Here is a 21,617-nt window from a genome sequence, read left to right as displayed (position 1 = left end):
GGTGATGGAATCAGTTGAGCTTTTCAAATCCTGAAAGATGATGCTGTAAAAGTGCTGCACTCAATATGCCAGGAAATTTGGAAACCTCAGCAGTGGCGACAGGACTGGAAAAGGTCAGTTTTCATTCCAATCCCAAAGAAAGGCAATGCCAAAGAATGCTCAAACTACCACACAATTGCACTCATCTCACACGCTAGCAAAGTAATGCTCAAAATTCTCCAAGCCAGGCTTCAACAGTGTGTGAACTGTGAACTTGCAGATGTTCAAGCTGGATTTAGAAAAGGCAGAGGAACCAGAGATCAAATTAGATCATGGAAAAAGCAAGAGAACTCCAGAAAAACATCTACTTCTGCTTCATTGAGTACGCTGAAGCCTTTGACTATGTGGATCACAACAAACTGTGGAAAGTTCTTAAAGAGATGGGAATACCAGACCACCTGACCTGCCCCTTGAGAAACCTGTACACAGGTCAGGAAGCAACAGTTAAAAGTGGACATGGAACAACAGACTGGTTCCAAATAGGAAAAGGAGTACGTCAAGGCTGTATATTGTCACCCTGCTTGTTTAACTTATATGCAGAGTACATCATGAGAAATACTGGGCTGGATAAATCACAAGCTGGAATCAAGATTGCCAGGAGAAATATCAATAACCTCAGATATGCAGATAACACCACCCTCATGGCAGAAAGTTAAGAAGAACTAAAGAGCCTCTTGATAAAAGTGAAAGAGGAGAATTTAAAAGTTGGCTTAAAACAGCATTCAGAAAACTAAGATTATGGCATCTGGTCCCATCACTTCATGGCAAATAGATGGGGAAACAGTTGAAACAGTGACAGACTTTATTTTCTTGAGCTCCAAAATCACTGCAGATGGTGACTACAGCCATGATATTAAAAGATGCTTACTCTTTGGAAGAAAAGTTATGACCAAACTAGATAGCATATTCAAAAGCAGAGACATTACTTTGCCAACAAAGGTCCGTCTAATCAAAGCTATGGTTTTTCCGGTAGTCGGGTATGGATGTGAGAGTTGAACTATAAAGAAAGCTGAGTGCTGAAGAATTGATGCTTTCAAAGTGTAGTGTTGGAGAAGTCTCTTGAGAGTCCCTTGGACTGCAAGGAGATCCAACCTGTCAATCCTAAAGGAAATCAGTCCTGACTATTCATTGGAAGGACTGATGGTGAAACTGAAACTCCAATGCTTTGGCCACCTGATGGGAAGAACTGACTCATTTGAAAAGACCCCGATGCTGGGAAAGATTGAAGGCAAGAAGAGAAGGGGACAACAGAGGATGAGATGATTGGATGGCATCACTGACTCAACAGACATGCGTTTGAGTAAATTCCGGGAGTTGGTGATGGACAGGGAAGCCTGGCATGCTGTAGTCCATGGGATTGCAAAGAGTTGGACACAACTGAGCAACTGAAATGAACTGAACTATGTCGGTCACATTCTCCCAGGAAAATGGAGAGATTCTTCCAAAAGAAGTACCCTCCCCACTCCCCACCCCAGCACATGTATTATTCTTCCCTGCCAAAAGAATCCTGGAGATCTTGATTTTGGATTCCTTGTGTATAATGTTTATCTCAAAGACCTTCTAGTTCTTTATCCACTTCCTGCCAGAGCCAGAGTGGGAGGTGGAGCAGGGAGACAACTCCCCTCCTTGACACATGGTGTCATCTGAGTCCCAGCAAGAGAGAGACGGCAACAAAGTTACAGCTGTGTTATTGGAGAGGACATGATAAACAGAGAAATTTTAGACACGTGGGCGAGATGAAAGGAAAACGAAAAGGATGAGGCAGCATCTCCAGGATAGAAACATGCAGCACCATCAGCACTGTCAGCTTGAAGGGACCAGGAGAGGAAGTGGTTAAAAGAACCCAGCGAGGCCTGTAGCTGAAGGATGGGGTTGCTGGAAAGCGGCTGGGGCCTTCCGTGTAGGAACCAGGTGTACAGCTGCCAAGCCATCCTCCACTGGCAAGGGCGTTAGACTAGTCAGCGCTCTGCTGGTACTTTCCAAGTCCCCTCCTATTTCCTGCTGGTGTCTGCTGTGGGCTGAAGTCAGCCAGAGCCCAGAAGGGGAGGGAGATCCAGTGACGACTGATGCAGGTCAGCTCCTGAGGACAGAGCACAGTGGAGAAGAGAGAATGGATTCGGAGAGATGAAGGGAATATTCAGCACATTACTATTTGTGTTAGTTTGTTTTGTTTTTTAAATTTTTTATTTATTTCTTTTTATTTTTGGCTGTGTTGGTTCTTCATTGCTGTCCGTGGACTTTCTCTAGTTGCAGTGAGTGGGGGCTACTCTTTGTTGCTATGCACAGGCTTCTTATTGCAGTGGTTTCTCTTCTCCGGGAGCACAGGCTCTAGGCACACAGGGCCAGTGGTCATGGCTCGAAAGCTCTACAGTGTTGGCTCAGTAGCTGTGGCCCAGGGGCTTAGTTACCCCATAGTAACTAAGGTGCATTACTGCTCCTGCTGCTGCTGCTAAGTCGCTTCAATCGTGTCCGACTCTGTGCGATCCCATAGATGGAAGCCAACCAGGCTCCCCCATCCCTGGGATTCTCCAGGCAAGAGTACTGGAGTGGGTTGCCATTTCCTTCTCCAAGTGCATTACTATTGACATACAAATCAAAGAAACACAGTAGAAACCGGCTATTCTTTATTGAGCACCGACTATGGACCTAGCGTGAGGAAATGATGTCAAGCCAAGGCTGGTAAGTAAACAGGTCTTTCTCTTTGAAAGGTGGTCTGCAGGGAGAGGAGATGCTCTGAGACCGCAAGAAGTGGCCACCCAAGCACATGTGGAGACAAAGCAGGATGAGGAACACAGCAAATTCATTTTCAGGTCCTAGTTTTAGCTCTCTGAGAGGGACTGGGGGCCTGTTTTCATGAATTCCATAGAAAAAGTTTCCCTTTTACATACAGCAGCTTGAGGAAGTTTCTATTTCTTACTACCAAAAAACTAGGGATACATTTAATTTGAAACAAAAGAACATTATGCACACGTTTGCATTTAATCCATGTAACAACCCTGAGAAGTAGGTTCCCTTGTTCCCATATTGTTTTATTGCTTTTTAATATTTATTTATTTTTTATTTGGCTGTGCCAGGTCTTAGTTGTGACACGCAGGATATTGTGGTTGCGCCTTGTGAACTCTTAGTTGCTCATGTAGAATACGGTTCCCTGACCAGAGATTGAACCTGGGCCCCCTGCATTGGCAGCACAGTCTTAACCACTGGGCCACCAGGGAAGTCCCCCCATTTTACTGCATTATTTTTAGTTTTTCCCCAATCAGGGACTGAACTGGGGCCCTTGGCACTGAAAAACATGGAGTGCTAACCACTGGACCCCCAGGGACTTCTGCTCTTATGGCCATTTTAAAGATGAGTCTATTCAAGGTTTAGGGTTTCTCAGTGGTGCAGTGGTAAAGAATCTGCCTGCCAATGAAGGAGACACAGAAGACCCCAGTTCAGCTCTTGGGTCAGGAAGATCCCCTGGAGAAGGAAATGGCAACCCACTCCAGTATTCTTTCCTGGGAAATCCCACTGACAGAGGAGCCTCGTGGACTACAGTCCATGGGGTTGCGAAGACTAAGTGACCGAGCATGCACACATCCTAGGTCTAACATTAGGCAATCTTTACCTAGGGGTCTGGTCCTCACACACTCAGGTCTGCCTGACTCCAACACTCTGGAATTTTCTAGGACTCCATGAGCTGGCAAGCCTGGTCAAAAGCACTTTCCAAAACCAGAAGGTAACTCCACCCTTGACCAAGGCACCCCATGGGGACGCTGGCCTCTCCATCAGCTTGCCAGCTAAAGCAGCTGGAGTCCTGGGAGGAGCCAGGAGGCCCGGCCACCCAGTGCCTAAATGTTTGAAAGGGACCAACCTTGGACTTGTAAAACTGCCGCCAAGTTTTTTTCAAGTACTCCTGGGAAAGCAGTGTATTTGCAAATGCCGTAATTCCTCAGCTAAATACCAAGGACGAAGTTGAATGCACTTAAGATCATCTCTGTGCTCCCACAGTTTAGAACCCTCAGCCCTAGAGGTAGACTGAGCTGTTGGAGGAGGGTGGGCTTCCCACCTCTGGCTCCCAGGAACCTGGAGGGGAAGGGCCTCATCAGCCTCCTCCAGCTTGTCCCAGTCCCTGAACCACTCCCTATCAGCCTCCCCATCTCAGAGCAGGAAGGTGAGGTGAGGTAACGTCTCTGCTGATCAGCAGTGGCCACGAAATGAAAAGAATCTCAGCAACGCTGTGTTTAATTTAAAGCAGACCCACCCGCCTTAGCCAGGCTGCAATTTCACTCAGAATAACCAGTTTGTTTTTCTTAGACATTCCAGGAACTAACCAGCCACCCTGTGTAAAACCCCAGTGGGAATGTTGGGGGGAGTCTCTTGCCGGGGACCACATGCTCCCTGCCACCCCATCATTTGCTGCTTTGTCCTCCCTCAGGGACTCCTCCCTCGGGGTGGGGGGGGTTGGGCCTCTCTGGGAGGTCACTTGATGGCTGTCCCTTGCTCCCTGTGGCTCTTTTAGCCCCAAGCACCCGACACAGTGCCCAGAGTTGTGGGGGTTAAAGGTTGTCAAATGGATAATAGTAGCATCTGGCCCATTCCTCCAGTGTGCTCTCTGTGCCCTGCTGGGCTTCCCAGGTGGCACTAGTGGTAAAGAACCCCACTGCCAAGGCAGGAGACACAAGAGATGCAGGTTCAATCCCTGGGTTGGGAATATCCCCTGGAGGAGGGCATGGCGACCCACTCCAGTATCTTTGCCTGGAGAATCCCAGGGACAGAGAAGCCTGGCAGGCTGTAGTCCATTGTGTCGCAAAGAGACAGATGTGACTGAGGCAACTTAGTGTGCACTCTTTACCATCCTGTCAAGTCCTCACCGCGTCCTAGTAAGGTGTGCTGAAAGTTTTGGTTTTCATTTTTTTTTAATGTTTATTTGTTCATTTGGCTGTGTCAGGTCTTAGTTGCGGCATGTGTGACCTCATTTCCTGACCAGGGATGGAACCCAGGCCCCCTGATTTGGGAGCTCAGTCTTAGCCACTGGACCACCAGGGAAGTCCTTTGTCAAAAGTTTTTGCTGCTCTTTTTTACAGATGGTAAAGCTGAGGCTCACGGAGGTTACCTAACTTCTCCCAGGTCATCCAGCTGGGATTGAAGCTCTCCCACGTCCCTGCACCCATCTGAAGCCCAGGCTCCTCAGTTGTCCATCTGGACACCTCACCCCACCCCCTGCCTGAGGGCCTCAGGGGTTTTGCCTGAAGGCGGTGCCCTTGTTGGTGATATCATTGTGTCACTCACGTGACAGCTGGTGAGAAGGGGTGCTGTGGGCACCAAGTTCTGTCATCTAGCGGTTGTTCATCGTTTAATCACTAAGTCGTGTCCAACTCTTGCGACCCCATGGACTGTAGCCCACCAGGCTTCTCTGTCCCTGGGATTCTCCAGGCAAGAATACCGGAGTGGGTTGCCATGCCCTCCTCCAGGGGATCTTTCTGACCCAGGGAGTGAACCTACGTCTCCTGCAGCTCCTGCATTGCCTGGGAATTCTTTACCACTGAGACACCAGGGAAGCCCTTCTCAGGCCTCTTTTTATTTTTTGCTTATTTTTTAAAAATTTATTTTTTGACTGCTGCATGGACTTTTCTCTAACTGTGGTGAGCGGGGGCCAGTCTCTAGTTGCAGTACCCGGGCTTCTCATTGCAACGTCTCCTCTTGTTGTGGAACACGGGATCTAAGGCTTCAGTAGCCGTGGCCCATGGGCTCAGGAGTTGCAGCTCCCGGCTCTAGACCGCAGGCTCGATAGTGGTGGCACTCCGGCTGAGGGGCGGCACTCCACCGCATGTAGGATCTTCTAGGATCAGAGATAGAACCCACGGAGAGAGGTGGGAGACAAGGGCTCCCACACAATGTCCCCATTGACACTTGTGGATTGGCAGGTGGATTCTTTGCCACTGAGCCGCCAGGGGAACCCTCAGGCCTCTTTTTAGATTCATACAGCCAGGCCTAGGCACCAGGAGCCCTGGGAGGGAGGCGATGGGACGAGCGACAACCAGGGAGCAGTTTTCAAGACTCAGGTGAGGAGAAGATTATGGGCTGGGTCTCAGCTGAGCCCAGGCCTGGGTGGCCCAGATGGGTTTACTCTAGTGCCCCAAGGCCAGTTCCGGAGTCTGGCTTTCCTCCTCTAGGCCAACGGGACACAGCAGTTGGCACACTCTGGGCATAAAACTGCCCCGACCAGAGGACAGAGCCTGTAGTGCCGTGACCTACCAGCCTCCTAGGCCTCCCTGCCTGGCGTCTCCTCCGCTCTCAGGGATCAGGGTGGCTGTGAAATGAGCTCCCTGGCCTCACTCCTGGGCTGCCTTGGGTTTCACGCGGTGTGTGTGGGGAGAGCAGGATGGGTGGTGGCTCCCCGGGGGGGCCAGCAGGAGGAAAGTGGGTGCCTCTAGTGAGGTGTGGAGCCTGGAGCCAAGGCCTGGCAGAGGAGAGCAGTGATAAGGGCCCACTGAGGGAGGTCAGCTCAGGGGACAATGGGCTCAGTGTGGGAGGCCTGAGTTATTGCTTCCCCTTTCTGCTCCCAAGAGAGGTTTCCATGGCACCCAGCCCCAATTTGGCCACAAGTGTCAATGGGGACATTGTGTGGGAGTCCTTGTCTCCCGCCTCTCTCCGGGGGGTGGAGGTGGGGGAGGGGAAACAGCCCTGTGAATGGCCCTAGTGCTGTGCAGAGGGACCGTCTCCCCATCCCCTCCTCAGCCTTGGGAAAGTGGGGGGATGTTGAAGGGCTTTCCTGGGACGGCACTGTGTGGGGTCTCCATTTAGGCTTGCTCATCCCAGGAGAGGGACAGCCAGGTGATTCAAATCACTTCTCTGCATTTTCCCCAAATCTAAGCCAATCAATTAACTCTTCCCTCTACTGACTCATCTATAGGAATGATAAGTTTCTCCAGGTTGGAGGAATGGGCATTTTACAAGTTGCCAAGCCTTGAGGACATGCCACTCACTTTTTTTTTTTAAACCAAAGAGGCATTTTTGTAGCTAGTTCACCTAGTTAAGCCTTAGCGCAAGGCAGCTAATGGCAAATGTTATCATCATTATACAAAGAAAATACTGTGACAGTGGCCTGGGGATTCTTGGAAGGGTTTGGAGAAGAGCTGGTAAAAGAGTTGGACCTCAGCAGGTAGAGTGGGTAGAAGCAAAGGTGAAGAGGTGGGAATGTTTAGAGAATCTTGGGGCATGGGGCCTCTTGATGAAGGTCAAAGAGGAGAGTGAAAAAGCTGTCTTGAAACTCAATATTCAAAAAACTAAGATTATGGCCTCTGGTCTCATCACTTCATGGCAAACAGAAGGGGAAAAAGTGGAAGCAGTGACAGATTTTATTCTCCTGGGCTGGCCTCTGAGAGCTGTCCTGAGTTGGGACCAAGAAGCGTGGCACTTGGGGAGATAGGCCCCTCGGTCCTGAAGGAGGGTCCCAGTGGTACCACACACAGTCCAGGTGGGACCAGCATCACTGGCAAATGCAACTTCCCTCTGAGTTCGAGAGGTCACATTCCTGAGATGCGGAATGTGACTGACCCAGTTGTTTGTTCAGAGCCAGGCTACACAGTCAAAGGCCACTGGCCAGCCGATCTATTGGCTGTGTTTGGGTAAGCCATGCAAGATTCTCAAGGCTAGAATTTCTTTCTTTTTAAAATGAGCATGTGTAATTTTTGTACTTAGGAAAAAAATTACATTTACCTTGTAAAAAATGGGCTTTTGTTTGTCCCTTTATACAGGAAGGAGGAAGGTGAGAGATTTTTGCATGGTCTCAGAAGGGACTGTGGGACAGGCGGTAACAGGTGTGTGGGGCAACATGCAAACCTGACTCTGAACACCCGAAAGGCCTATAATCAGTCTCAAGCAGAGAGACAAATCTCACAGATGTCATGTTGAGCAAGACATCCCCAAGGTGTACATCCTGCAGGATTCCATTAATAAGAAATTCAGGAACCGGCAAAACTAACCTGTGATGGACATCTGAATGGAGGTTACCTTGGATAGAAGGATTTGACCTGGGAGGGAGCAGAGGGAGACTTCTGAAGTGATAGAGATAGTCGGTGGTGATCTGGGTGGTGCTAACCTGGGGAGCAGGGTCTTTCTATCGTCTATCTATCTATCTGTCTAATCTGTCTATCTACCATCTAGGTAATAAGTCATTCGGCCATACTCTTGATATGTGCTTTTAGCCCTTCCCTGGTGGTTCAGTGGCTAAGACTCCATGCTCCCAATGCTGCGGGCCCAGGGTTTGATCCCTGGTCAGGGAACTAGAGCCCACATGCCCCAACTAAAGATCCTTCATGCGTCAACAAAGACTCCATGTGCCACAACCAAGACCTAGTGCAGCCAAAAAGAAAAAAGTATGCTCTTTGTTACATATGTTGCATTAGGATTTTTATTTTTTATTTATTTATTTGTTTTTTTATTTTTTTGTGAATAGTTTTTTATTTTTACTCTATTTTACTTTACAATACTGTATTGGTTTTGCCATAGAGCAATTTTCTTCTGAATGTTCACTGAAGTTCAGTGGGGATCTAGGCCAATAAAGGCATTGGCTCTAATGAAAGAACTTGACATTTTTCAAGAAGGCCAACAGAGACTTGAGAACCCCTTCTAGGCTGTGGGATTCCATTTTTGCCAGTTTTCTAAACTCTACCTCTGAATTTCCTGATTCCCAGACCATTAATATCCTGCCCCACATGATAGGGACTATTTTTAGAGATGATTCAAGAAGAACTTCCTCTGGATTCCTCCTATCCCTCGCCTGCAGAAAAGGATGCTGACTGAGCACAAGGCTTCTTGCGGGTGGTCTGCGCCTCATGAGAACCTGGGCGGTCCCTGGGCCCTGTGCTTATGTTTAAAGACTCTGTTCAATAACATATCAAGGGCTGCCCTGGTGGCTCAGTGGTAAAGAATCCGTCTGCCAATGAAGGAGACATGGGTTGCGTCCCTGATCCAGGAGGATCCCACATGCTGCAGAGCAACTAAGCCTGTGCATCACAACTATTGAGTCTGTGCTCTAGAGCCTAGGAGCCGCAACTACGGAGCCCCTGTGCAAAAACTACTGAAGCCAGAGGACCCTAGAACCCACACTCTGCGATGAGAAGCCTATGCACCACAACTAGAGAAAAGCTCCACACACCAAAAAAGACCCAGCACAGCCAAAAATAAATAAATTTGAAAAATAATGTATCAAACATGTTAAATACAACCCACAGTGACTATGATAGATGTATGCATATATATATACATATAATATACTCATATACATATTGTATATATTTTTATTACAAAGTATTTTTAACTGGCTTTAATAATTTTGCTTTTGAAAATCATAGGATATGAACAGCACATGTTATTTTATGGTGATCTCCACACACTCTTGCACAGGAGAAAATGTTACTTTCATTTGTCAAATGTAATGGAATTATTATAAATACTAAATTTACCAATTAATGTAGCTGACATAATGGTTCACTTTGTAGGCATTTAATTAAACTTGTATTCATTTTGATTATACAGGGTTTTTTTTTTTTTTTGTATACTTTGGAGCAAATTAAGTTTTTTCCCTAGAATGCAAAGTTTTCCTGTGAGGATAGTGGTCAGTGGATAAACTGGATCTGCCTGGGCTCACCTTAAAGGGGCTTCCCATGTGGTGTTTGTGGTAAAGAGCCCAACTGCCAATGCAGGAGACATTAAGAGACGCAGGTTTGATCCCTGGGTCAAGAAGATCCTCCGGAGCGGGGCATGGCAACCCACTCCAGAATTCTTGCCTGGAGAATCCCATGGACAGAGGAGCCTGGTGGGCTATGGTCCATTGGGTCACAAAGAGTTGGACAAGACTGAAGCAACTTAGCATGCATGCTGGGGCTCACCTTTTAGGCCAGGTGGGTGGGCCCAGTCAGGCCCGTGGGCATCAACAGCAGAGCCCACAGCTGGGATAGGCAGACAGGCTGTGGGTTGTGGGCAGCGAGCATGGGATGGTCTCAGAGAAGAGGTGGCCATTTCCTAGGAGTTGGTGAAAATCAACTTTTCTGTCCTGTGGTAATGAGGAAAACATCAGATTTAGCAGGCTTTCAGAATTACAGCATTCTACTGAGTCTGACAAAAATACGAATCTGATGAATCATTTTATTTAATTATTTATTGATTTGGCCATGGCTCACAGCATGTGGGATTCTATTGACAGTTCCCTAACCAGGACTGAACCCATGCCCCTGCTGTGGAAGCTCAGAGTTCCAACCACTGGGCTACTAGGGAATCATTTCAAAAAGTCCTCTTACATGGTAGATCTTTACACACAAGCACAGACAAATCTGGAAGAATGTACCAACCACTAGAAACACTGATTATATTTAGAAAGCATAATTATGGGGGCACTTTCATTTTCTGAGTCACCCATATCTATAATGTTCGGATTTTCACAATGAACGTGTAAATCCATCTCTCTCTTTTTAAAAGTATTTACTTCTCTAGCTGTGCCAGGTCTTAGTTGCAGCATGTGGGTTCTTTTTAAATGAGACATGCTGGATCTTTAGTTGCATGTTGAATCTAGTTCCCTGATCAGGGATCAAACCCAGGCCCCGTGTATTGGGGGCATGGAGTCTTAGCCACCTGACCACCAGGGAAGTCCTGTTAACCCATCTCTTGCTTTTATGTGATGAGTAAGCTCTGAAATGTGCCAGTTCACTCAAGATGCTTACCTTGAAACTTCAAAATAAAGTTTTTCCTAAAAAAATAAAGAGAATATTAGTGATATGTTCCAGGAGATTGCAAACAGCATGCCAGGAATGTCCTTTCTGTCAGATTAAAAATTAACAGAAAATTACCCATATAAACACATATTAATTATAATTCAAAAAAAGGCCACCTGGCAAAGAATAGTGAAGCTGTAGGTCGTGGCTTTGATCTATAACCAGTAAGAATTTGTTTCTCATTTTTCTCCATTTTCAAAAAACCTTGCTTCCAAAATGTTTGTCACGGGTGACATTTCAGTCTTGGTCCTTTTAAATAATTTGTGGCTCTGCTGTTTGACAAGGTGAGATTTGCTTGAAAGGTGAAGCTGGAGATCATTTTTCTAAGGACTGACAACTTTTTGGTGGTAAAACTTTGGCCATTTGTTCACTGAGGACCTCCCAAGGGTACATGCATGGCTAGTTGCTTCAGTTGTGTCTGACTCTTTGCAACCCTATGTACTATAGCCTGCCAGTCTCCTCTGTCCATGGGATTCTCCAGGCAAGGATACTGGGGTGGGTTGCCATGCCCTCCTCCAGAGGATCTTCCCAACCTAGGGATCGAACCTGTCTTCTGCATTGCAGGCAGATTCTTTACCCACTGAGCCACTTGGGAGCCCCCTCCCAAGGATATCAACTAACAATTTCTAGTCCTGAGAGCCGTACAAGCTAACCCACCCCCCGGGGAAATACGCATCACAAAGCATCATCTCCGAACACCCGAACACCCACAGGACACAGCCTCCAGGTTAACTGGGAGCCCATGGCACTTTCCATTAGGCTATGATTGTCACCAGGCAAGTTTTTTAATTTGGTGGTCATAGAGAGGACTCAAAAAAAGGGAGGTAGGCAGGTTATCCTAAAATAAGCTCTGTATATTTTAAAAGAATTAATTTCTTTGGCAATTTTTTCCTAAAATGTGTAGATGAATACTATGTAAGTTGATTAATCAGAAGAAGTTCTGCAAATGAAAATTTCAAAGGAGAGGCTTCACCTCTGAGTGTCCAGCTTTCCACTGATTCATTGGTTTATTCATTTATTTAGCATTGGCTGCCCCTAAAGGAAGGGCTGGGGGAGGCTGATGGAGCAAGTGGAGGAGATGTGTAGACAAGCCATGTATGACTGTAAGGAATTCACAGTCTAAGGATTTCCCTGGTGGCCCAGTGGCTAAGACTCTGGCCTCCTAATGCCAGGGGCAGAGGTTCAATCCTTGGTTAGGGAATGAGATCCCACATGCCACAGCTAGGATCAAAGATCCTGCATGCTGCAACCAAGACCTGGAGCAGCCACACAAAGAAATAGTAAAAACAAATATCTTAAATAAATTTCTGTTGTTGGGAAGCCACTCTGTTTATAGTGGGGTTTTTTTCCTATAGCAGCCTGAACACAAGGCAGTATCGCTGTGAAATTATAGACTGAATGTGATAGTCATAATTTTTATAATACACATTACAATAAATGAAAACTATAAAAAGTGGCCATACAGCATGCAGAATCTTGTTCCCCAAAATGGGATGGGCCCTGCACCCCCTTAACCACTGAACAGCCAGGGAAGTCCCTAAAATATTTTAAATACCTGCTCACATATCACCTAAAGGTATCTTGTGTGTCAGCCACAGTGTGAACAGCACTTGAGGAAACACTGACTTTGTAGAGGAAATCTGATACACACAATATGTATTAATAATCATATCCTAAAACAGGGCCCAACTCATGGGTGTGAGACCAGGGCAGTCATGGGCCCCGTGGTCAGAAGGGTCCTGTATTGGGGGTTTAATGCTCTGCTGCACATTGTCTTGAAGTTTTAAATTTCTTTTTAAGTTGAGATATAATTGATATATAACATTATGTTAGTTTCAGGTGATGGATGTTAGTTTCATAATGATTCTATTTTGTATGTATTGCAGAATGTTCACCACAGGCTAAGTCTAGTTAACATCAGTCACTGTTCTTTGTCACTAATTTTTTTTTCTTGAGATGAGAATCTTAAGACCTTTATCAACTTTCAAATATGCAATACAGGATTATTAACTACAGTGACTATGCTATACATTCCCATGACTGACTTATATTATAGCTGAAAGTTTAACTTTTGGCCACCTTTACTCATTCCTCCCACCCACATTCCCACTCCACCCCCTTACTGTCTCATCTCTGGCCAGTCTGTTCTCTGTATGTGTGAGCTCAGTTTTGTGGGTTTTTTGTTTTTGCTGTGGAATCCACGTGTTGGTGAGATCATACAGTATTTGCCTTTCCCTGTCTAACTCATTTCCCTTGGCGTAATGTCCTCAAGGTTCATCCATGCTGTTGCAAATGGCACAGTTTCATTCTTTTTATGGCCAAGTAATATTCTGCCATGTATCTGTCTATAAATCGATAGGGGTAGATAGATAGAGACCACATTTTCTTTATTCATCTGTTGATGGACACTTAGGTTGTTTTCACATCTTGGTTATTGTGAATAATACTGTAATGAATATGAGGGTGCATGAAGTTTTTAATAATTTTGAGGGTTTTTTTGTGTGTGTGTTCTTTTTTTAATTAAAAAAAACTTTTGGCCATGCCCCGTGGTGTGTGGGATCTTGGTTCTCTGACCAGGGATTGGGCCTGAGCCCCCTGCTTTTTAAAATTTTTCTAAATTTGTTTTTGGCTGCATAGTGTCTTAGTTGTGGCCCATGGGGTTCTCTCTAATTATGGCATGCAGGCTTAGTTGCCCTGTGGCATTGTTCCTGGACCAGGGATCGAACCGTCATCCCCTGCAGTGGTGGGCAGTCTTAACCCCTGGACCACCAAAGAGGTCCCTTTGAGATTCTAGGTTGTAAGTGAAGTCCCATGAGACAAGGAAGCACGTCCCAGCGGCTTGGAGCCTTGTCTCACACGCCACACTGTCTTCTGCCACCTCCCTAAGATGTGGTTTTGGCTGCCCACTCCTCTGACTACCTGTGTCCTGAGTTCTCCCAACTCCCTTTCTTACCTCTGCCCAGAAACCACTGCCCCTTTCAGCCCTGGTTGGAGGGTTCTGGGCACATAGGCCCTGCTGTGTCTCGGGATAGGGGATGGGGGCAGCCATCTCTCCCCTGGACTGGTATCATGGGCCACTCAGCTCAGGCAGGGCTCTTGCTCTCCCTGATCCATGTACCCAGCACATCCCCCTTAGGGTCACCTGTCTGCCAGGGGTCGGAGCACAGGCCCACAGGAAGGGAGATGCATGGCTCTCCATGCTGATCCTGCAGCTATGGTGGGAGGGGAATCAGACAACCAGTGATGTGTGAGCACCCAGTTGAGGAGAGCAGGTTGGCTGGATGCCTGTGAGCATCTGCCATCAATATCCCCAAGCCTGAGGGACCAATAACACTAAACAGAAAACAAAAGCATCGTGGCATATAGATGATCTTATTTGCAAAGCAGAAATAGAGACACAGACGTAGAAAACAAATGTATGGATACCAAGGAGGGGAAGGCAGGGATGGGATGAATTGGGACTGACATATATACACGACTTTTAAAAATTATTATTTATTTATTGCTGCATTGGGTCTTTGTTGCTGCCTGGACTTTCTCCAGTTACAGCAAGCGAGGGCTACCCTCTGGTTGTGGTGCACGGGCTTCTCACTGTGGTGGCTTCTCTCGTTGCAGAGCATGGGCTCTAGGCATGGGCTTTAGTAGTTGTGGTTCCCAGGCCCTCGGGCACAGGCTCAGTAGCTGTGGCGCACTGGCTTAGTTGCTCCGACACATGTGAGATCTCCCTGGATCAAGGGTCAGACCCTCGTCTCCTGCATTGCCAGGTAGATCCGTTACCACTGAGCCACCAGGGAAGCCCAACATACGTATACTATTGATGCTGTTGTTCAGTTGCCCAGTCATGTCTGACCCTTTGTGACCCCATGGACTGCAGCACACCAGGCCTTCCTGTCCCTCACCATCTTCCAAAGTTTGCCCAAGTTTATCAAGCGCATTGCATTGGTGATGCCATCCAGCCATCTCATCCTCTAACGCTACTGATGCTATGTATAAAATAGATAACTAATGAGAACCTGCTGTATAGCATAGGGAACTCTACTTAATGCATTTGTGATGACCAGGTTGTGAAGGAAATCCAAAAAAGAGGGGATATATGTTAACATACAGCTGATTCACTTTCCTGTACAACAGAAACTAACACTATATTGTAAAGCAATTACACTCCAATGTTTAAAAGAAAAAAATAAGCACCATGACAGGTCAAGAAAGAGCTTTCAGCCGAAAGACAAACTTTATATTTTAGTACCTTTAATGATACTGTTTCGTTTTTTTTGAACAAGGGCTGCTATATTTTCCTTTTGTACTGAGCACACAGGGCTTCCCATGTGGCACAGTGGTAAAGAATCTGCCTGCCAATGCAGGAGACACAAGACATGCCGGTTCAATTCCTGGGCTGGGAAGATCCCCTGGAGGAGGAAACAGCAACTCAACCCAGGATTCTTGCCTGGGAAATCCCATGGACAGAGGAGCCTGGTGGACTATAGTACATACTGTCGCAAAGAGTTGGACACAACTGAGTACTCGCACACACACACACACACACACACACACACACACACCGAGCCCAAAAACATGCAGCCAGTCCTGACCCAAAGCAGCACCTGGGATGTCTTGCTGGGGCCATGAAGATAACTTCTGGGGGCCATGCAGATAGTTTCTGGGGGCCACTGGAGGATGTTTGCTGGAGGCTCCAGGGAAGCATCAAGGTAGATGGAGTCACTGCTTTGGGATTCAGAATCAGATGAGATTTTAGACCTACAGGGCTGGAGCGAGGCAACCTCAAGAAAAGGAGCAGAGGTGGAAACTCTGGGTCTGCTCCGGGGACTGCAAATGCATGGTCTGGCTGGAGCACTAGCCAGGAAACAGGAACCATGGGAGATGACTCAGGAAGTGGGTGGGCTCCTGGAAACTGATCCTGGAAACTGGGCTTGGCCTGTGATCACGGACAGGAAGACCCAGATAGTTTCTGATGAGGGAAACAACAGGTGTGAAATGTGATGGTGGGGTTGGCAAAAGGCCTAGAAAAGGAGATCTAAGGCTGGGAAGGGGCGAGATTGGGCCTCCTGTGTTGATCATACAAGTAACAAGTTACACTTTTTTTTCCAGTTAAAAGAATTTATTTTTAATTTCTGGCTACGCTGAGTCTTTGTTGCTGAGAGTGGGCTTTCACTAGTTGTGGCGAGTGGAGCTACTCTATAGTTGCAGTGGGCGGGCTTCTCATTGTGGTGGTTGCTCTTGCTGCCGAGCACGGGCTCTAGGGCATGCGGGCTCAGTAGCTGCACCTCTCGGGCTTGGTTGCCCTGAGGCATGTGGGATCCTCCAGGATCAGGGATAGAACCCCCACCCCCCTCACTGGCAGGCATGTCTCAACCACTGGACCAGCAGGGAAGTCTCACACTTAGAAAAAATGTGTGTCTATTTCTTTCTTTCTTAGCAGGTCTTGGTTGTGGTGTGAGGGATACAGTGGGACCTAGTTCCCTGACCAGGCATCACACCCAGGCCACCTGCATTGAGAGTGCGGAGTCTCAGTCACTGGACCACCAGGGAAGTCCCCGCAAGTTACACGTTTCTTTATACAGCCTGAGAGGTTAAGAACTGAACTGCAGCAAGCGGTAGCTCTATGAAGAGAGACTGAGACTGAAGGTAGGGTGGGGTGTTTCAAGAGTCCAGAGAGGAAAGAGGCCAGGTGCATGTTACCCAGGCCAAGAGAGAAAGATCTATTCCAAGTGTCTCCAAACTTACTGGATCACACACTAATAAGATATTTTTGAGCACACGCCCTAAGATCTGTATCTTACTTATGCATAAATTATGCGCTTGCACAATTCTATTATGGTTGTTATGAAACAAAAGCAAAACCAACTTTTAAAAGGATAACTGGGAAATTCCCTGGCGGTTTAGTGGTTAGGATTCTGGTCTTTCACTGCTGGGGGCCTGGGTTTGATTCTTGGCTGGGGAACTAAGATCCCAAAAGCTGTGTGAAGCAGCCAGAAATTTAAAAATAAAGGGATAACTGAAAATGAGAATGGGCTTCCCTGGTGGCTCAATGGTAAAGAACCTGCCTGCCAGTGCAGGAGATGTGGGTTTGATCCCTGGGTCAGGAAGATCCCCTGGAGAAGGAAATAGCAACCTACTCCAGTCTGGAGCATTCCATGGACAGAGGAGCCTGGTGGACTGTATAGTCCATGGGGTCGTGAAAGTCGGACACGACTGAGCAACTGAACAACAACAAATGAGGATAAAAGAAGTTCTAAAGTCCTCTTTCAGCCCGGGGTGGGCTGCCGCCTTGTCTCTGTTGGAGCCCGGGAGCCTGATATTACACCTACACACTTCTTGTCTCTCTCTATGTTCCCTGTGGCAGCTCAGGACTGTCCTCCCAGGTCTTCTCAAGTGGAGGGGGGCTGGGCTTCTGGACAGTGTGTGTTTTACATGCGTGTGAAGTGAGTTGTGTGCAGAGCTGCACAGAAGAGTTGGATATGGGGGCAAAAGATGCTGACTTAGTTGAGTGTTAGAGAAATTCCTGGGTGAGAAAGCCTCAGGGGATTCCCCCTAGCACCCTATGGGCAGAAACTGTGGCCATTAGGTCACTACTCGCCAGAAGTCATACAACTCGGGCAGGAGTCGTCCCCCAGGTGTGGCTGACTCCAGAGCCCATGTCTGCCCCACCAGGCTGCACCACCTCCCCTGGTCAACTTTGGCTCAGGTCTAAGTTTCTGGAGGAGCAAGTTGTTGGGGTTTTGCTCTGTTGCGTAGGGCTGGTGGTCTGGATGAGGAAGGCCAGTGGAAGAGGCCCTGCTGGGACCCTGCCCACACTTGCCAGGAACATCCACATGCAGGCAGCCACCCCCATTCCAGGGCTTTGTCCTGGGGTTCACCAGAAGTAAAGGGGCATGGGAGGACATCTTCCCCATCCCTCTCCTCTCAGATGGGACAAGTCTGAAGTATGGTCCCTACTCTCTCCTGGAGGATTCTTTACCACTGAGCCACCAGGGAAACCCTACAATACCTCTGTACATTTAGTCGCAAATCTGAAATCATTTGTCCTACTACATGTAATGTTTTTTGTTTCCTTTTAATATGGAGACCCTGATCATTGTTGTGTCTGGGCCTGACCTCCAGAGGGACTGGGGTGCTGTAGAAAAGCAGTGTTAAGTTGAGGGGTGTCAGTCACTGTTGCTGGCATTTCTGAGCCACTGGCCTCCGTTACGTCTTTGAGTTGGGCCTCCTTCTTTGGAAGGTGGGACTATCTAGGCCTTGGGGACAGAGTGATGCTTCCTTTCTAGTGCACCCAGCACATTTGCATGCGTTCTTTTCACATCTTGAACATTTCTGGGAAGTGCTACAATTTTGTTTTTCTTTTAAAAAATATTTCTTAAACTAAGGAGTCAAGCTGCTGCATTTCCACACAATTGAAATTTATTTGCATTCAGCACAGATTGTAGGAAACCCGGTTTCTGCTGTAGCTTCCCGTGTTTGGGATGCACACCTGGGGAGGTGAGGCTTCTGGGAAGAGCCGCTGGCACTCTCCAGAAGCCAGAAATTTACCCCAGAAGCTTTTGCTCAGTGTCTCCTCCTGCTCCTTGGTTGACCCGTCCCAACAAGCCAGCTCTGTGTAGACCCAACTGTTGACTTTTTAAGCCCAAGACATCTTTCCCAGCATGCCCCGCATTTAAGATACATATTTAACACCTCTTGGAAGGGTGACAGAAGGCTCAAGCTGGGTGTCCCTGAGGGCTGAGGGCCAGGAAGATCCTAGACTCCAGGAATATCAACTTCCTTCTTGTCTGAGCTGCGGCAGTTCCTCTAGGTAATGTTCCCCCCATGACTGTAGGCTTTGCTTTCCTCTCATCTGGTCCTTCCATCTGAATCTTAGTCTGAGATGATGGTGTTTAAAATCCTGGATTTGCCTTAAGGTGGCACAGTGGTAAGAAACCTGCCTGACAAGCAGGAGATGTAAGAGACGCAAGTTTGATCCCTGAATTGGGAAGATCACCTGGAGGAGGAAACGGCAACCCACTCCAGTATTCTTGCCTCAAAAATCTCATGGACAGAGGAGGCTGGATGGCTTCAGTCCGTGGGGTTGCAAAGAGTCAAGCATGACATAGCAACTAAATACAGACACAGAATTGGGACTAAGGTGAGGCAAATGAGGAAGCTAGGGCACAGAGTTAAGGAGGCATTTGTTTTCAGAGTTGGGGTCCTCACCTGCTTTACCCTAGTCCCAGCTCTGGCTGCACAACAAATTACTCCAAAGTTGGTGGCTTCTCTTGTGGCTCAGACAGAAAAGAATCTGCCTGCAATGCGGGAGACCAGGTCTGATCCCTGGGTTGGGAAGATCCCCTGGATAAGGGCATGACTACCCACTCCAGTATTCTTGCCTGGAGAATTCCATAGACAGAAGAGCCTGGCGGGCTATAGTCCATGGGGTCGCGAAGAGTCGGACATGACTGAGTGACTAAGCATACTCACACATTTGCCTGTAGGAAAGTCTTGGTTTCACCTCTTCTATAAAGTGAGAACTCCAGCCTCTTCCTCCTAGAGTAAACGTAGGGTTAAATTAAATGAGAGATCCTGGGAGAGCTGTCACAGGGAGGCCTACCCTCAGAGAAGTGGGCTACCCCAGAAGGCGAGGCCGGTGACATAGGTTCACTACCTCTGTTCATATCTGAAATGGTGATGGTTACATTTCACTCACAAGGGATTCTTTTTTTTTTTTTTTCCTTTTTCAAAATCTTTATTGAATTTATTACAGTACTTCTTCTGTTTATGCTCTATGTTTTTTGGCCATGGGGCATGTGGCATCTTAGCTCCCTGGCCAGGCATTGAACCTGTACACTTTTCACTGAAAGACCAAATCTGAACCACTGGACTGCTAGGGAATTCCCTCACAAGGGATTCTTATGAAATGCAAATAAAATATTCCATATAGAGAGTCCCACCCAGTAAGTGGTGGCAATTAGTTCCCCGTTGCTGACAATTGCTCAAGAAGCCTCTTTTGTCCCACCTAACCCCAGAACTATGTGAACCGTGAGATTTGTGAGACAACCATTCATAGGAAAACGAATGGGTACTGAGGACCAACCTAGTGTGAAGGACTGGGGATCAGAGATGGAGGTGAGAGATGAGACACTATGGCATCTCTAAGGAGCTGGCAGACAGACCAGAGGAGAAAGACTGGTCCTCACCATCAACAAATGCTGGGAGAAGGCGTGCAAAACGTAGTGTGGTGTTGCAGGATGGCGGGACCCTCTGCCAGGGCCCAAGAGCAGGCGCTTGTGTAACACTCAGAAATGAATTGTTTGAGGAGACATGTGTGCTGACAAAGCAGAGGCATTATCAGGAAGAAGTGCCCAGACTGAGAAGAGCATGGGAAAGGGACCCAGAAAGGCTACTCTGCCGTGTGGCTCGCAGTCTCAGTTTTATAGTAATGGGGTTAGTTTCTGGGTTGTCTCTGGCCAATCATTCTGACTCAGAGTCCTTCCTTGTGGTGAACGCATGGCTCAGCCAAGATAGATTTCAGTGGAAAAGATTCTGGGAGGCTGGTAGGACATATGGGCTGGTATCTTCTCTCCTTTTGACCTTCTCCACACTCCAGGTGTTTGGGAAGAGAGTGATGAGGACACCTGAGCAGGAAGTCACCTGGAGATGTGCAGGGAAGCTGGGCAGCTTGAAACATAAGACATGAGGTGAGGCTGGAGAAGCGCCAGGGTTTGGCTTTTGTTCCAGCATCACTGATGGAACATCAGGGGCCCTGCCTTTCACCGTTCTCTCTCTATCTAGTGTCTGAGAGCCGCCACCCTGAGAAGAAAGAGTAAAGCAAGACTTGAAGGGGACAGGGAGACAGGGGCAGGGGTAGGCTTGATACTTCTTGATAAAGAGCAATCAGAGAACTCCTCTTTGACAAGGTGACATCAAAAGCAAAGGCGCGTGTGACAATCTAGGAGAAACTGTCCTAGAAAGAAGGAGCAAGAAAATGAAAAAAACCCTAAGACAAGAACGTGCTCAGTGCATCCAACATGGGCCAGTGAAGTTGAAGCAGGGTGAGGTGGAGAGGAAGGAAGAGATGAGGTCAGTGGGTTGGTGGAGACCAGATAATATAAAGCCTGTGGGCCATTGTAAGGACTTGGGCTTTTTTCAGGGGGTGGTGCTGAGTGGCATGTTCAATCCCCAACCCACACCCCCTCCATTGGGACTGAGGAGTTTTAACCTCTGGACCACCAGGGAAGTCCCAGAACTTGGGCTTTTGTTTTGTATGAGATGAGAAGCCACAGGAGGGTTTTGAGCAAAGGAGTAATTTGATCTGACTTGAGCTTTAAAAGGTTTTCTCTGGTTCTTTGAGTGGATGGTAAAGATGAGGGCAGGGACAGGGAGACCAGGTAGGAGGCTACAGCAATAATTCGGGTGAGAGACGGTCGTGGCTTGGACCATGTTAGAAGCAGTGAAACAGAAGCACTGGGTTCTGATGTATTCTGAAGGTAAGCCAACATGATTTAGTAATTATTGTATGTAGGGCATGAGAAGAAGTGAGGAATCCAGAATAACTTTCAAGGGTTATTTCGCCTGAGCATTGATTCGCCTGGGATTGTCCTTTTCAAGGATGAAGAAAGTCAGGAGCAACACTTTGGAGGGATAGGAGATGGTAAATTTGGAATGTCCATTCGACATCCAAGTGGAGAGGTCACATTGTAAGTTGGAGATAGAAGTTTGGAATTTGAGGGAGAGGTTTGGGCTGGAGATCTAACTCTGGGAGTCATTCAATCCCTGAGAACTGGATGAGGCAGAAAGGAGTGGGAAGGGCCAAGGCCTGAATCCTGGTACGTCCCA

The 21,617-nt window shown here is 47.4% G+C and overlaps 1 long non-coding RNA gene across 1 annotated transcript; it reads right to left on the bottom strand.

Annotated features, from left to right (window-relative positions):
* Window positions 1–1,559: 1,559 nt before the first annotated feature.
* LOC138438102 (uncharacterized) lies at window positions 1,560–15,634 on the bottom strand. Its single transcript, XR_011256261.1, has 4 exons — window positions 15,395–15,634; window positions 10,743–10,768; window positions 9,915–10,078; window positions 1,560–2,119 (listed from the first exon to the last, which is right to left on the bottom strand). It is a non-coding gene; the product is annotated as an uncharacterized lncRNA (long non-coding RNA).
* Between the last annotated feature and the right edge of the window lie 5,983 nt (window positions 15,635–21,617).

The sequence above is a fragment of the Ovis canadensis genome, chromosome 3, assembly GCF_042477335.2.
Source record: "Ovis canadensis isolate MfBH-ARS-UI-01 breed Bighorn chromosome 3, ARS-UI_OviCan_v2, whole genome shotgun sequence".
NCBI lineage: Eukaryota > Metazoa > Chordata > Mammalia > Artiodactyla > Bovidae > Ovis > Ovis canadensis.
Note: the sequence above shows the minus strand (reverse complement) of the source record. Positions and strands in the feature narration are given on the sequence as shown.